Raw genomic sequence first — 16,766 nt, 5'->3', positions numbered from 1 at the left:
CCCCCCCAACAACAACAACAACAACAACAACAACAACAATAAAGAACAGCTTTGCTAATCTTGTCTTATCTGTTTCTCAATAATAATATAATATATAATAATATAATAATCGTGTTTACATCTTTGGATTACAGAGCATCATTTTCTTAGAAACCCAGTCATTTATTTCTTGGCTGCACTCACTGGTCATTTCTAAGAGCCAAGTGTTTTTAGGTGTTATTTATTTTGCACCTTAAGATATCAAACATAAAGTAGACAGTAAGAAGAGTCAATATTTACAGTGCACAGCGAAGTGGATCAATAAATCCACAATCAATACAATCTACAATACATGTAATCAGTTACTTTCCCAGCCCTGCCGCGTCACCAGGCTCTCTCAGAGGGGAGAGCATAGGGGGAGAGAGAGAGCCTGGCAGTTACTGAGGCAGGAAGACAGAAGAAGACCCGCCCCCGTCTTCCGGTGGCCTGTGTGCTGCAGTGTTTTCGTTCCCCCACACAAATGCAACAGCAGGCAGTCAGTCACTACGAGTTAGAGGAACAACAAGAAGCATGGACAAACCAAACGAAGTGTTTGTTTTGAGCTAACTCTCGTTACTCGCGTCGCCCATGTTTTCTAAACGGAACGCAAGAATTGAGCGGAATATTGTTGATGGAGCACAGCACGGTCTTCCGCCCAGAGCCGGAAACACTCGGAGCGACGTTTTGATCATCATCATCCAGCCCTGCTGCCACGACACTTCTCTATACAGGCTGAGGCGGAGCAAAGTAACTGTTGACAGTGGAAGTCAAGTGTGTCGCAGTTCAACTCAGAGTCACACCGACACCATTTTGAGAGAGCAGAGAGAAGACGCAGGGTGAGTGTTAAAGGCACTGTGTGTAAGATTCTGCACTATTAAATATCCCCAAACCAATAACTTGTATATATAGAGGAGGTATAGTGATTTATTTCTGTGTTTACAACTAAGCCACGCCCCCTCCCTGTGTTGTGATGGCCCTCTGTCCTTCCCCTCTAACATCCCGAATCAGTTTACATAGAAACCCCTCCCCCGAGAAGCCGACCTAGTGAGCCCCTCCCAGCCCACAGCCCAAAACAGAATTTTGTAGACCAAGATGGCGGAACCCTGATGCGGGCATTCCTGACTTTTACATTCCGTGATCCACCTTATATATGCGGTTTCATACTTTAGCCAAATCGCCGCCGAAAAGAAATATCTCAGACCAGAGTCAACCTTGCCGGTCTGGCTTTCACTAGATGGAGAGCCCTACGAGCAGCTATATCTGGCCTGCAAAGTGACTCGGAGCTGCCGTGTTCTCCTGTACACAGTGGTAAGTAACGTTATCGCGTTTGCATGTCCCATTTCAGTAACGTTACGCATGATAGCGAAATGTACAAGTTGTTATCGATATTGTGAATTTGTTCTGTGAATGTTGTAATCACTTGGCTAACTGTTGCTTTTCACGGCTATTCAAATGACTTTACACTGCTAGTGTAGTGTGTACGAACGACAAGCTAATCAAATCCTGCAGGATTTGATTAGCTTGTCGTCCGTGTATAACTTATACACAGACATTCTGGTGACAAGCTGACATGAATGACATAACGTTACTTCCCATTACAAATTTCGCATGCATTTTCTGTTTATAATTACGTCCAGTTGCTGTCACTATGACGCAGAACGGTATAGTAATGTGTAAACACTTAGAAAGGCCATGGAGAAAAGCTAGCTTCGCTAATGTTAGCAGTTTGTTGTTATCTCAAGCAACGTTACATTAGAAAATAGCTGTAACACCGTCCAAACAAATCAAGGTTTGGTAAAAGTATCTAATTCATGACAATGTGGAGGAACCCTGCCTTGATATCTACCAGCTACAAAATAGATGATTCAAATTAATACTAAACACGTTTCCATTTGTCTGATTTTCAAGGTGCCAGTCATCCAGAAGATGACAAGATAGAAAACAAGTGGACCCACCATTATGATATTTGAGATGGAGAAATTGTGCTTTTATAGCAAACCTGTATAATACATGTTCTATCATCTTTGATGTTTAGATGTTTGCTGTCTGCAATCTTCTGTACACCAATAAAGTTGATATGACTTCATCCATGTCTCTTGGCCACTATTCTCCATTGTAACATTAGATTTGCCTAAAGCTGAGTGTGTCTAGCTACAGTAGCCTAGTGCCTACCAGTATTTGTGTTTCTGTGTATATATAGCCTACTTTATATAATAGACAGTGTATGTGATGTTTCTCAGTACATTGATTTCACAACTTCGTTTATCAGAAAAAATACTTTATTTGCAAAACTAAAATATGGGCTACACCAGGATGACGTGACCAGTTCCATCAGCTATGCGGTTCTTCAGGATGTCGACAAGATCTGCTATCGTCCTACAGCCGACCTTCCTCTCTGCGACCCTGTCTCCTCTTTGTCCCACTGGTGCTAGCCTGGGCTTCAGGCATACAGCTTGGTTTGCCTGCCTATAAAATACAGCAGTGATTCAAGCGTTTGAAATTAGTTTGAACAACTCTAACAATGAGAAAATACTAGCGTTGCACTATGAATACATTTTGGCCATGTCTTGGTATTAGCAGACGAACAAAAACACAGGCTAAGCTACTCACTGTTGACAGACAGCTGTGGTTAGCTAGCGATGTCCCCAACATTGAATTGAAATCATCCTAATTTAGCTATGTCAACCTGGTTTTAGACAACGTTTTGCCTAACTGTACTTAGCAATAGGGCAGGCTATGCAAAAGGTTAGGTTACAATGTAACCTTTTCAAAATCCATGTAACCATTACATGGATTTTGATCGGTTAGCAGATTATACAAATAAGTCTTACCAAGCGGACTATTGTCAATATCCTAAAGGTTTATGACTATCATGTGAAATTTGTCATTACTCAAGCCAAATACATAGCCGAGATGCATTCGTGCTTGTTTTATGTACTTACGTCTGCAGTAGGTAGGCTATGCACAAAATAGTTGTTTATATCTCCGTTGCTTGGGAGGGAGGGAGGGAGGTGGGGGAACCAGGAAGTGCTGTGCGCTGGTGGGTGGGATCGAGATTGTTTGGGTAAACAAGTTTTGTTATGGTTTGAAATGGCGACATCTAGTGGACAAAAAAATCACACACAGTGCCTTTAATACTACATTATTATTCCTATTATTATTTTATTCAGGGATGAAACTATAGTCACCTTTAGGTGTCAGTCACCTTCTCGCACTTGTGCTGCTAAGTAAGTGAATGGTTTCTGAGTGGTTTAGTGTCTCTGCCCTGGCTGATATCTGTCACCTTTTTCCACTGTCTGAGTTCACATCTGTTGATTGTAAATGTGTCTGAGTCAGTTTGTTACTGATCGCAGGTGTTTTACTGCGTTCACCTGCCTCTTTTCCTCTCTCTCAAAGTAACGCTCATAGAAAAGATGTAACAGTGAGATAATGGCGTCAGTAAAACAAACAGGGAAGTAGATGTGGGCGGTGGCCCTGTACTTCACAGAAGACCGACATGACGCAGTTTATTAAACCGTTAAATTAACCCACTTTTATTCCATCTGTGTGTCTGAGACTCTGCGAGATGAGCGTCTTTCAGTCACATGACTCCTCATAAAGAGAGAAACGGCTTGTTGACTTTCTGCAGACAGATCAGCAGTGGGTTGCACCAGCTGTGCGTAAGTTGAAACGTAAGCTAGTTTGAACGTAAAGTCTCACTAAGTCCGAGTTTACGCACTACTAAAAATATTTGGGTTGCACCAGAGCCGTATAATAGAAGAGTTCCGACATCTCCATTCACTCCAATGGACCAGTTTTTTCCAGGAAGTAGAAAGTGGAACTCTTCAGTAAAAAAAAGCAGCACTGTCGAGTTGCATCAAAATAGACAGTGTTGTACTTTGAAAGGGTTTTTCATCCCTTGAAATGAATCAAATTGTACATTATCAGCTTTATTTTAACATGCAAAAGTAGCGCGAGACCCATTCCTGGCTGTTCATTGGCTAATGATTCTTGCATTTTGGTCCTCCGCTGACGCCACTCTCTCTCTAGAGGACACTAGGTTGCACCAAGTGAAATAGTTACAACGTAGGTATAAGTTAGAACTTAAAATTTACACCTACGTCTTACTAGGTGTAAAGTCCTCCGTAAAATAAGCATTGGCACGGATTGCAACTTGGCACCGTGGCGCATCGTTGTTTTGCGTCGGTAACGCGCTCTCCGTGATCAATAATTACACCCTTTGATATTTATGACTCACGCTTTTGTTTCCCACAAGCTGCAGCACTGCATACAAATTAAAATAACCGCAACAATTTAGCAGGCAGGATGGTGCTAAATTAGCCTACAATACTGATAGAGCTCACAGATAAACGTTAACAGTAATATGAACCTAAACGAACGTTACTCAATAACGTTCTCATTTGGTTAGTGTTGATGAAATATAAAAGCACTAATTTGCGGTGGGCAACATGTCCTGTTTTCACTCCACTTACTTAAACAACGGTAAATAAACACCGTTTCCACCGTGCTTTTCACTGATTGGTCACAGATACTGTACACGTCATTTTCTGCGACACTATTTTGGCTAGTGTGAGGTAAGGACTACTAGTTAAGATGTATCTTACGTCTCCGTGGTGCAACTCAACAAAGACACAACTTTAGTGTCAAACTAACTAGTTTGAACGTAGCAGTTAGTGTGGACTTTACACCCTAACTTAAGACAGAACTTACGTTCAGCTGGTGCAACAGGCTGCACTTCAGAGCGAGGTGGGAACATCGACATATATAATATATTTAATATAGCTCAATGGGTGGTAAACTAATCTGCTTCATATTAGGCCTACAGAGGGCGCTACTAACTAAGATGACATGCGTCGACTTGCCTACAGAGCAGACTGCTGTGTTGCGTTTGAGTCATCCGCCTCTCGTCTCTGAGGGCGGGTTCACCGGGCTGATTTCTCATAAGCCAGCAGTGTTTCACTGAAATCAAGTGTTGATAAAAAAGAAATAATGAATGAAGCTTGTGTGTGTGTGTGTGTGTGTGTGTGTGTGTGTGTGTGTGTGTGTGTGTGTGTGTTAGTGCTGCACGATTTGGGGAAAAGGTGCGATTTGCGATTACTGTGTGGACAATATTGCGATTTGCGATTGTGATATAAACAAATGGTATCTAGGGATGTGCCGATGATATGAGTTTTTGACGGTATAACCTTGAACAAAAATACCACGGTTTCACGGTATCACAGACTAAAATAGCTACAAGAAATATATTACAATTTAAAATATATAAAAAAATAAAACAATTTGAAATAAAATTATCTTTAAAAAAATAAGAGAATACAGCATAATATTTTTTATAATAAAATCTTTACAAATTACAGTATATAGAAATGTACTCTTCCCAACATCCTGTGATGTGATATCAGTCTGTTTGAGACATTTGCACTGTGTTACAGCACATAGGCTGTGTAAGATGGCTCAGACTGCAAAGTTAGTTACATGTCTTCCCAGTAATACAATGAGTAATACTGTACACATGCAGTTTATTTATTTTGTAGCGACAGATTACAGTCAACGCCACATTCGTGACTTTTCTTTTTTTAGAGAGGGAGTTATGCACAGAATTTACATGCAGACCCTGAAGGGTGCTTCTGCAGCTGCGAGAGGTGAGTGACGTGCAGACTTTTCATGCAGACCCTGAAGGTTGCTTCTGCAAATGGTGTTTTCTCTGCTCTCGGTTAATGTCACTATATTCTTCATGGCAGTGGGTCATTACCTGCTGTACACTTAACGTGCACTAGTTCTGCATAATCACCTGCAGCTCTCTCCTTCTTTTACTGACTTTCTCACTAATCACACGGCTGTTTCCATCCATTCCATTTTCTGATCGGCTACTCTCTTAGCTTAATTAGCTGTTAGCGGTGGGTGCTGTCTCTCCCTCGGTAAGGTGTTTATGTTTAACCTTATAAAGTTGCTGTATATTTGGAGGTGGGAGAAGTCTCCCGCTAGTGTTGATGTCCAGTGTGACTGTGATGGCAGAGTTTGTTTGTTTATTTGCTGCGTCGCGTCACGCGTGTAACATTAGTTAGACGAGGCGCACACACACACCATCTCAGTGGCCTTGTGGTCTGAGTGTCCGCCCTGAGACTGGGGGGTTGTGAGTTCGATCCCCGGCCGAGTCATACCAAAGACTATAAAAATGGGACCCATTTGCCTCCCTGCTTGGCGCTCAGCATCAAAGGGTTGGAATTGGGGGGTTAGATCAGTGGTTCCCAACCTTTTTTGTGCCGTGTACCCCTTGAGCTGTTTTGCCATGCCAAGTGTACCCCCATTAAACTCATTCAACTTTTACTATCCAACACAACTGATTATTAAATTAAAACAATATTAAATTAGTTTGTCTTTCATAAGCTTTGACAGTTCTGGGGGCAGCTGTTACCAGGCAAAATATCACACATAAGATAAGTAGATCCAAAAAGCAAAAGTTCAAATCAGTGCACATCACACCAAAATAGCACACAGAAATAGCACACATATTAGATCCAAAAGGCAAAAGTCCAGTGCACATTTCCCAGATCAGGATATTCCCTTTCAACCTCACAGCAAAACACTGCCAAGAATGAAGACAACTGAATATTAAACTAAAATAATTTGAATGACAAAACTCTTATGATTCAGTCATTTGGCAGCTTTAATGAGACACCTGAGCTTGTTTGTCTTTCATAAGCTTTGATAGTTCTGGGGGCAGTGTGGCAACAGCTGTTGTTACCAGACTGTTCTCCACATTCAGTCTGTTCCTCTGCTTGTTTTTGATGTGGGTCAGAGCTGAGAAGGTCACCTCACACATATAAGTAGATCCAAAAGGCAAAAAGTTCATTCAGTGCACATTTCCCCCGCTCAGGATATTCCCTTTCAACATCACACCAAAACTCTGTCAATGACTTTTCAGCATGTGCCATCTTCAGCCCACGATCAGAGGACATGTCCACCAGATCTTCCTGCAATCTTGCAGGGAGGCTGCTGCTGCTTTCACTCACAGTGAGAGGGTTCCTCACCCAGTCCACTTTTTCTGACTTTGCTTCAATGTCATCAAAGTACTGGTTGAAATCAGTGTTGAGTTTGGACAGATGTGCTTTCACCATTTTCACCACAGGACGCTTGTTGCTCACCGCTCCCCCAGGGGATGGGTGGAATGCGGAGAACAAATTTCACACATTGTGTGGGACTTTACCTTCACCTTTACACACACAGACTTTTTTATTTTTATTTTATATATAATCGCACCCTTTTGCGGTTATGTAATCGCACGTGCTGACATCGCGATTGCGTTTCAATTAATCGTGCAGCACTAGTGTGTGTGTGTGAAAACAGAAGCATATTCATAGTACAAAATATTCTGTGGGTCTTGAAAGATGAGTGAATATGATCACAAATTCTGGCGACTCAGTGGCAACTTAAAAAATACTCTGATGAGCAAAGAGTTAATACACAGTTTTTAATTAGACATGTTGTGTGAAGAAAATAAGGTGACACTAACTTACCAGGGTAGTACTGTGTGTGTGTGTGTGTGTGTGTGTGTGTGTGTGTGTGTGTGTGTGTGTGTGTGTGTGTGTGTGTGTGTGTGTGTGTGTATGTGTGTGTGTGTGTGTGTGTGTGTGTGTGTGTGTGTGTGTGTGTATGTGTGTGTTTGTGTCTAGGTGTGATCGTTGTAATTCACGCAGTGTTGATTGAAACACACCACCCCATTGGGAAACGACAGGGAATCTCACCATTAATTATTTCTTCATCAGACCAGATCTAGATCTAGATCTGCGTTAATCATATTGAACACCAGACAACATCTTCAGAGGAAAAAGTATGTGATTTTCTTTGATTGAAAATGTGTAAGAACCCTGGGACCTGATACAAGTTTGAGATATGATTATATCTTCTTGCTTTGCCCTGTTCATGAGAGCCATGTACTGAGGCGGAAAGCCGCTAGAGGGCGCTCCAGTACAAAGTGCCAGGCACTTTCTTCTGATGGGGGGCTGTTTGAAATCCTAGATCCACGTCTGAGTTAAGTATCTTTCAGCTGCTGCTTGCAGGTGGTTTGTACAGTAAAGTCTGTAGTATAGTTACAGTAGAGTCAAATCTATGTCGATAAAGAGGATTGATTTGTGGCACTTTGCACAGCAGCACTTCAGACACTATTTCCCTTTCATTCTCCTTTCACATGTTTCTATTTCATTTGGACAAAGTTGGAAATGTGCGCATGTCTTTGTTCAGCTACACGGCTTGTTTCTCTGTAGCTGAAGTATTGTACATGTGTTCTCTATTTGATCTTTTCCTTCAATAAAGACTCAAATCTGTTACAAAAGCAACCAGTAGACTCTTGGCTCAACTTGATACATACACGGTGGAAATAATGAGTTCAGTGAGTATGAATGGAAATTAAGTTATAGGACATGTGTGTGTGTGTATATATATATATATATATATATATATATATATAGGCTATATATGCCAGATGGGTTGTTCACAGAACCATGTGGGAGCTCGTCTTTGGAAACTGTATGGAAAAGGCTGTGTGTGTGTTTAAATAATCCCTGGCAGGTGATTGGATGAACCATCTGTCTATCATCGCTCGCTTCTAGCTGTCGTCACACCTAAATCCCGCTCGCAGCTGCCTCTGGAACTTGTGATTGGTAACCAGGGTTGGGAAGTTTATTTTTAAAATGTAATCGGTTACAATTAATAGTTACCTGTCAAAAATTGTAATCAGTAATCCAAGTATCACAATATAAAAGTAATGTAACTGATTATTTTACTTTTTGATTAGTTTTGAACAAATGTCCTCCTGCATTTGACTACTGGAGCTCCTCAGGACCCCATGCCCCCCCCCCCCCCCGCGCAAAAAACAACAACAACAAAGAACAGCTTTGCTAATCTTGTCTTATCTGTTTCTCAATAATAATATAATATATAATAATATAATAATCGTGTTTACATCTTTGGATTACAGAGCATCATTTTCTTAGAACCCAGTCATTTATTTCTTGGCTGCACTCACTGGTCATTTCTAAGAGCCAAGTGTTTTTAGGTGTTATTTATTTTGCACCTTAAGATATCAAACATAAAGTAGACAATAAAAGAGTCAATATTTACAGTGCACAGCAAATTGGATCAATAAATCCACAATAAATAGAATCTACAATACATGTAATCAGTTACTTTCCCAGCCCTGATGCGTCACCAGGCTCTCTCAGAGGGGAGAGCATAGGGGGAGAGAGAGACCCTGGCAGTTACTGAGGCAGGAAGACAGAAGAAGACCCGCCCCCGTCTTCCGGTGGCCTGTGTGCTGCAGTGTTTTCGTTCCCCCACACAAATGCAACAGTAGGCAGTCAGTCGCTACGAGTTAGAGACAAAACAAGAAGCATGGACATACCAAACCAAAGTGTTTGTTTTGAGCTAACTCTCGTTACTCGCGTCGCCCATGTTTTCTAAACGGAACGCAAGAATTGAGCGGAATATCTTTCCTGGAGCACAGCACGGTCTTCCGCCCAGAGCCGGAAACACTCGGAGCGACGTTTTGTTCATCATCATCCAGCCCTGCTGCCACGACACTTCTCTATACAGGCTGAGGCGGAGCAAAGTAACTGTTGACAGTGGAAGTCAAGTGTGTCGCAGTTCAACTCAGAGTCACACCGACACCATTTTGAGAGAGCAGAGAGAAGAGGCAGGGTGAGTGTTAATACTACATTATTATTCATATTATTATTTTATTCAGGGATGAAACTAGTCACCTTTAGGTGACAGTCACCTTCTCGCACTTGTGCTGCTAAGTAAGTGAATGGTTTCTGAGTGGTTTAGTGTCTCTGCCCTGGCTGATATCTGTCACCTTTTTCCACTGTCTGAGTTCACATCTGTTGATTGTAAAAGTGTCTGAGTCAGTTTGTTACTGATCGCAGGTGTTTTACTGCGTTCACCTGCCTCTTTTCCTCTCTCTCAAAGTAACGCTCATAGAAAAGATGTAACAGTGAGATAATGGCGTCAGTAAAACAAACAGGGAAGTAGATGTGGGCGGTGGCCCTGTACTTCACAGAAGACCGACATGACGCAGTTTATTAAACCGTTAAATTAACCCAGTTTTATTCCATCTGTGTGTCTGAGACTCTGCGAGATGAGCGTCTTTCAGTCACATGACTCCTCATAAAGAGAGAAACGGCTTGTTGACTTTCTGCAGACAGATCAGGACTTCAGAGCGAGGTGGGAACATCGACATATATATATTTAATATAGCTCAATGGGTGGTAAACTAGTCTGCTTCATATTAGGCCTACAGAGGGCGCTACTAACTAAGATGACATGCGTCGACTTGCCTACAGAGCAGACTGCTGTGTTGCGTTTGAGTCATCCGCCTCTCTCTCTGAGGGCGGGTTCACCGGGCTGATTTCTCATAAGCCAGCAGTGTTTCACTGAAATCAAGTGTTGATAAAAAAGAAATAATGAATGAAGCTTGTGTGTGTGTGTGTGTGTGTGTGTGTGTGTGTGTGTGTGTGTGTGTGTGTGTGTGTGTGTGTGTGCGTGTGTGCGTGCGTGCGTGCGTGCGTGCGTGTGTGTGTGTTAGTGCTGCACGATTTGGGGAAAAGGTGCGATTTGCGATTGTGATATAAACAAATGGTATCTAGGGATGTGCCGATATGAGTTTTTGACGGTATAACCTTGAACAAAAATACCACGGTTTCACGGTATCACAGACTAAAATAGCTACAAGAAATATATTACAATTTAAAATATATAAAAAAATAAATCAATTTGAAATAAAATTATCTTTAAAAAAATAAGAGAATACAGCATAATATTTTTTATAATAAAATCTTTACAAATTACAGTATATAGAAATGTACTCTTCCCAACATCCTGTGATATGATATCAGTCTGTTTGAGACATTTGCACTGTGTTACAGCACATAGGCTGTGTAAGATGGCTCAGACTGCAAAGTTAGTTACATGTCTTCCCAGTAATACAATGAGTAATACTGTACACATGCAGTTTATTTCTTTTGTAGCGACAGATTACAGTCAACGCCACATTCGTGACTTTTCTTTTTTTAGAGAGAGAGTTATGCACAGAATTTACATGCAGACCCTGAAGGGTGCTTCTGCAGCTGCGAGAGGTGAGTGACGTGCAGACTTTACATGCAGACCCTGAAGGTTGCTTCTGCAAATGCGAGTGTTTTCTCTGCTCTCGGTTAATGTCACTATATTCTAGGGAGGACAAACCCGTTTGTGTGTTTTTCTGAAAAACATATTTGTAACAGTTTATGATGCACCTATCTTGTTATATTTACTAGTATGTGGCCAATAAACAACAAATCAAAAGTGTCCTGGCCAAAATCGTGCATTTTTTTGTTTTAAATCAAATTTTAAGGGGAAATTAGGATTCATCACTCATTACATTGCCAAACGCCTGAAAAAGTGGGCCTCACGTCAAATGTAATTCATGCCTGGAAGGTCTTGGAAAACCCCTCACGCCCACACCCCAGCTCCGATTGGGCTGAAAATTTGCATGGCTGTTGGTTATTATCTGGGCAAGGTTATGGTCAGGTTGTTCAGTACTTGAACCACCTGGAAAATCCTGGAAACCACCTGGAAAGTCCTGGAAACCACCTGGAAAGTCCTGGAAACCACCTGGAAACCACTTCATGCCCACACCCCAGGTCGGATTGGGCTAAAAATGTGCATAGCAGTGGGTTATTATCTGGGGAGGCCATAGCAGGTTGCAGTCCCTGAACCACCACACCCCCAAACACACACAGATTGAGCATAGCGCCACCTATTGGCAAACACAAAAAGCTGTTTATCTCGAGAACCGCTTGTCCGATTGACTTCAAACTCAAGGAGTGCACTTAAGGGGGCCCGATGGAGTGCACTGCTGAATTTCGTGCAAGTCGGCATAGCGCCACCTACTGGCAAACACAAAAAGTGGTTCATCTTAAGAACCATTTGTCAGGCTTCAAGCAGGAAAACACAAAAGCAGACTGACAACCAGGTAAGTGTAAAAAAATCAACAGTGGTTTTATTAATTGATCCAGGTAAGTGTAAAAAATCAAGTTTTTTTTTTTATTAACCCATCCACCACCCCCCCACTTTGGAGGACATACTTTGTTTTTACATTACATTATTATATTACATTTTGATTTGACAAATAAGTACATACAAGTGTAAAAAATCAACAGTGGTTTTATTAATTGATCGTGGTGGGGCACTCCGTGCGCTCAGTGGGGGAACAGGCGGGCAGGCAGAGGATCCTGGGAACACACAGGGAAAAATGGATCAGGTTGGCAGGCAAAACAGGCAGTCAGGAATATTCACAAAAAGGTGCTACTGAGTTTAGATAAATTCTTTACGATGCTCAACTGGCTGGGTTACAAACCTGTGAATGGCAAAATGTTCCAGCAAGGACTGACAGGCCGAGGCAGTATTTGTAGGCCAGTGGTGATTGGTGGAGATGAGTAGCAGGTGGTTGAACGCTGATGCTGGCCAGGTGTGTGGAGCCTCCCACAGGTGGAGTCACAAGGATCCTGGGAACACAGGGAAAAAGGGATCAGGTTGGCAGGCAAAACAGGCAGTCAAGAATATTCACAAAAATTTGCTACTGAGTTTAGATAGCTTCTTTACGATGCTCAACTGGCTGGGTTACAAACCGTGAATGGCAATGTTCCAGCAAGGACTGACAGGCCGAGGCAGTATTTGTAGGCCAGTGGTGATTGGTGGAGATGAGTAGCAGGTGGTTGAACGCTGATGCTGGCCAGGTGTGTGGAGCCTGTGGAGTCTAAAAAGTGGAAAAACGAGCACACCTCGTGACCCGTTTTCACAAAGTGAAACGGGTCCGGTGCAAGGCACAAGCACACAATCAATACGAAGAACAAGCCAGCACACAAGATGTATTTTTTCTCATTTAATTTACCTCAGTCCGGGGTACAGCACAAACAAGTTTCGGCGCTAGGCCTTCATCAGTGTAGTGTCTGTACCCCGGACTGAGGTAAATTAAATGAGAAAAAGGGAAATCACAAGTATATGGCTAATCAACAACAAATCAATGGGTTATTATCTGGGCAAGGTCATGGGAAGGTTGTACACTCCTGGAACCACCTGGGAAGGCTTTCCCTGAAAATAGATGCAAGGCCATAACTGTAGTGGCTATTCGTCCTCAATCAATAAAAAAAAAAAAAGATAAATCAAAGGCCACTGTATGCCTTGAGACTGGCAAAAAAACAAACAATACAAACATACACAGACAGAAAAACATCTTTGAACATCTGGGATCTCTGCATCAACCTGGAAAATAGAAAAAAACGTCAGAATCAAAGCTCTGAAAGAACATTTTGGGGAACTTTTTTTTTGTTTTTTTTGTTTTTTTTTAACAAACTATATACAGTTATATACAGACTGTTGACCACAGCAGAGGTGGAACTAAGTTTGGCAGCTAAGTCTAAGTCCTAGAATTAGCCTAGCCATCGCAGGTCGGTTCCATATGACATTCTTAATAACTACACCACCAGTACCATACGGCAATACCCAATGACTAAGGCTGTGACTAGCCCCACTGGCACCGTTAAGGGTATTCTCAGTGCCATCGGTTCCGTATGGTATTCTTAAAAATACCACCAATACCATATAGACCCTCCTCGATGACTCTATAGACAACAATAAAATTAGGTCAATTCACTATTCACTAACCACAGTCTATGTTTTACAAGATCATCAGAGTGCATCTGATACTGCTGGCTTGAAATGGCCCGCTCAGCACTTCATACATCTACTACACCAACACTGGAGATCTATACTACGAATCTAAGTTTATGACAAACGTAGTCATCTAAGAGGGGGCATTCATAAAGACGTCCTCCTTCCTCAAATGTATATTCAATTAAGAGCGAATTACCTGTGACATCAGCAACTACAATACCTTCCTCCCATTGCTCTTTCCCTTGCTCATCTATGAGCATGTGCTTTACACGCCTACCTACCATGTCTGCAGCACTGACACAGACTATCACTACATTCCCCTCCTGGAAATCTCTCCATACATCCCACTGTCTGATCTGCTCATCCTCATCATATTGCATGGTAAATAACTGACTATCATTCAGTTCTATGCTGTCTATCACTGTGGCCCTATACCACGCTGTGGTGCCATCTTCTACAACTTTGTGTCTGACTAACTTTCCCCACAAGCTGCTCTGCTGCACTGATTTTTGGGACCGCAACCTGTGGAAGCCCTCCTCTTTTCCTTCCTACATCCCGAACCCGCTCCTGCTGCTTCTTTGCCAGGTGAAGAAACCCTTCCTTAGCCTGAGTAACTACATCTGAGGGAGCACAACCATATTCTCTCTCTTCTTCACTGTCTTCTTCTACTGGTGTCTCCTCATGCAATACACTCTTCAGATTACTGACCAGAGTGTCCAAGGGTAATGGCTTCCTGTCCTTAGTCACATTTAAAATTCCATTCACATTCTTCACTCCCAGGACAACACGCCTGAATCTCAACTGAGCTGATACAGCTTGCAGTTGCATCCTCTCATCAAAAGCCTGCAGCTGGTCATCTACCTCTTCAACTGTTGTCCACAAGCCCCCATATTTACACATCTCAACTGTGAGTTTTTGCTTCTCTACAACACCCTTAACATCTCTCTCTAGCCGTTTCTTCCTAGTCTCTAGCAGCACCCTAACTCTCTCTTCTCTGATAGCCTGGGCTCTCTCAGAAAATGTGGCTCTTTGCTCTTTCACAGATCGTCTGGCTACAGACATTACCTGTGCTTTCCTATCACTATCTAAATGCGACAACCAATCCCAGGACCTGTTCTGCTTAAAAAGCATAATTCCCTCCAATGTAATTGTATCTGCCCTAGTCTTCTCCCTAAGCAGCCTATCAAGCATGCCAAAATCACGCTCTGAGCTGGCATTCGTTTTTGGTGCACCTGCTACCTGTGCCTGGAGATCCTGGGTTACAGAAGAGTAACGGCCGTGCTGCAGATGGTCAGCTAACATGCACCTGCATACCCTGACAAGGCTGGCAAGAAGGATCTCTACTGCTTGCACAGTTAGAGCATCAAACTCTGCAGTGGTGTTCTGTACTAAACACTGAAGCACAGGGCTATCTGATACATCTATATCCTCAAACAGCTTCACCTCCCCTGTCACAAATGAGTGGCCATCTGCCTGCCACTCCTCAAGCTTCTTAACTAACTCCTGATACCTGTCATTCATGGCAAGTACATTCTCTCTCTCAGAAAGAGCAACCCACAGAGGATGGATTACCAATTTGTCAATCAGACCTAATGCCCTACAACCTGCAAGAAACTGAGGAACACCAAGGTCCTCATTCACAGCATGAACAAGCCTGTTCTCTGCCCTGTTGGCAGCTGTGAATGCACTAAGGTCATTACTGATGTAGTATAAACCAGCAGCATTGTGGAATGTGACATTTGCCCTATTGCCCTTCATCGTGGCAAGGGGAACACTGTCAGATCCATTCTTCTCCCTAAGAAATGTTCTGAAGTGAACCGGCTTGCCACTCTTTTCACATCCACGTTCCTGCACAAGTTTACACACAGTTCTGAGTAGTCTAAGAGTACCGCTCTGATGTCTAACCACATGTTCACTATCGTCTTCATCCTCGCCCTCATCTCCACCCACATTACTGGCTGTCTGTGTGCCCTGCTTGCTGCAGCTACCTACCTTATCAGTGCCAAACACCAGATTTTCCCATTTACACAGAGTGTTGTTTGCCTGATGTGCTAAATTGTCAATAAGATGCAAGCCACAAAATAATTCATTAACTACACAGAGACTTGCCCTCTGTTCCTCACTACACTCATCAAAACCATCTATGATATCTGGCAGAATATTGGCTCTATAGTCTTTCAGAATTTCATTAAACTTCTTCTGTGTGTTGGCTCTATCACTCATTAAATTCTTGATCTTGGAGAAGACTTGTTTCTCACAGTACTCAACATTCACCTGTCCCCCACCACTGCTGACAATATCCTGAATCATCTCCCTTACTGTTTCAAATGTGCACTGGGCAGTGCCGGATGCCTGCTCTCTTACGCCTAAATGTAGCCTACTGCCATCCGGCAGAAATACGCCTGCAGTGCCATATTTATGCCCGTGTTTAGTCGTGGCATCAGTACACAGTGTCAGTGTCGTGTTATTTTCTCTAAGAATGGTCTCCTGCACATGTTGCATTGCCACCTGTCTTGCCTCCGTGATCATATATTTACAAAAGGTGGTACCTGGCAACTTCCCTACCTCTATACCAGCCATCTTCTCTAGTACGATTCTGACCACCTCTGTGGCTTTATTGGCACTTACCCCTTCACTAGTCACTAAATCCATGTACACTTCCCTAACGGCATCAGTATACTTGCCATGTTCGAAGGTGCTGATACGACTCTGGGCTACAAGCCTGTCTAATTCTGCACTTGCAGCAAGATGCTCACCCTTCCAAAAGTCTACCTCCTTGTTTAAAACTTGTACCTGCTCCAGTAAATCAGTAACTGTATGACGGCTCTGTTCTGCCTTCCTTTTATAGTAACTACAACTGACAGATTCCTTTCTCTTCTCTGCTTTCATTTTTTCCATATCCTCACGAAGGTCTTGAATCCTGCTTGCTGCCTGCACTATTGCATTTACTATGCCTTTTTCCCTCCGTCTCAGTTCTTCTTTGTCTCGCTGCACTTTCTGCAACTTATTCTCCTTCCGCTTCAGCTTCTTATAAAAGTTCC

The 16,766-nt window shown here is 42.6% G+C and overlaps 1 protein-coding gene and 1 long non-coding RNA gene across 2 annotated transcripts in view; one reads left to right on the top strand and one right to left on the bottom strand.

Moving 5' to 3' along the window:
* The window catches only part of LOC310791545 (uncharacterized protein), a gene marked incomplete at both ends in the record, with an annotated part of 557,869 nt that overhangs the window by 304,714 nt on the left and 236,389 nt on the right, over positions 1–16,766 (top strand). The window lies entirely within an intron of this gene.
* LOC310791014 lies at positions 12,133–12,961 on the bottom strand. The gene is made up of 3 exons (XR_014553413.1): positions 12,681–12,961; positions 12,410–12,557; positions 12,133–12,284 (listed from the first exon to the last, which is right to left on the bottom strand). It is a non-coding gene; the product is annotated as an uncharacterized lncRNA (long non-coding RNA).

Source organism: Poromitra crassiceps (assembly GCF_964638095.1).
Source record: "Poromitra crassiceps genome assembly, chromosome: 16".
NCBI classification, from domain to species: Eukaryota; Metazoa; Chordata; class Actinopteri; order Beryciformes; family Melamphaidae; genus Poromitra; species Poromitra crassiceps.
This window is presented reverse-complemented; position numbering and strand designations above follow the sequence as displayed.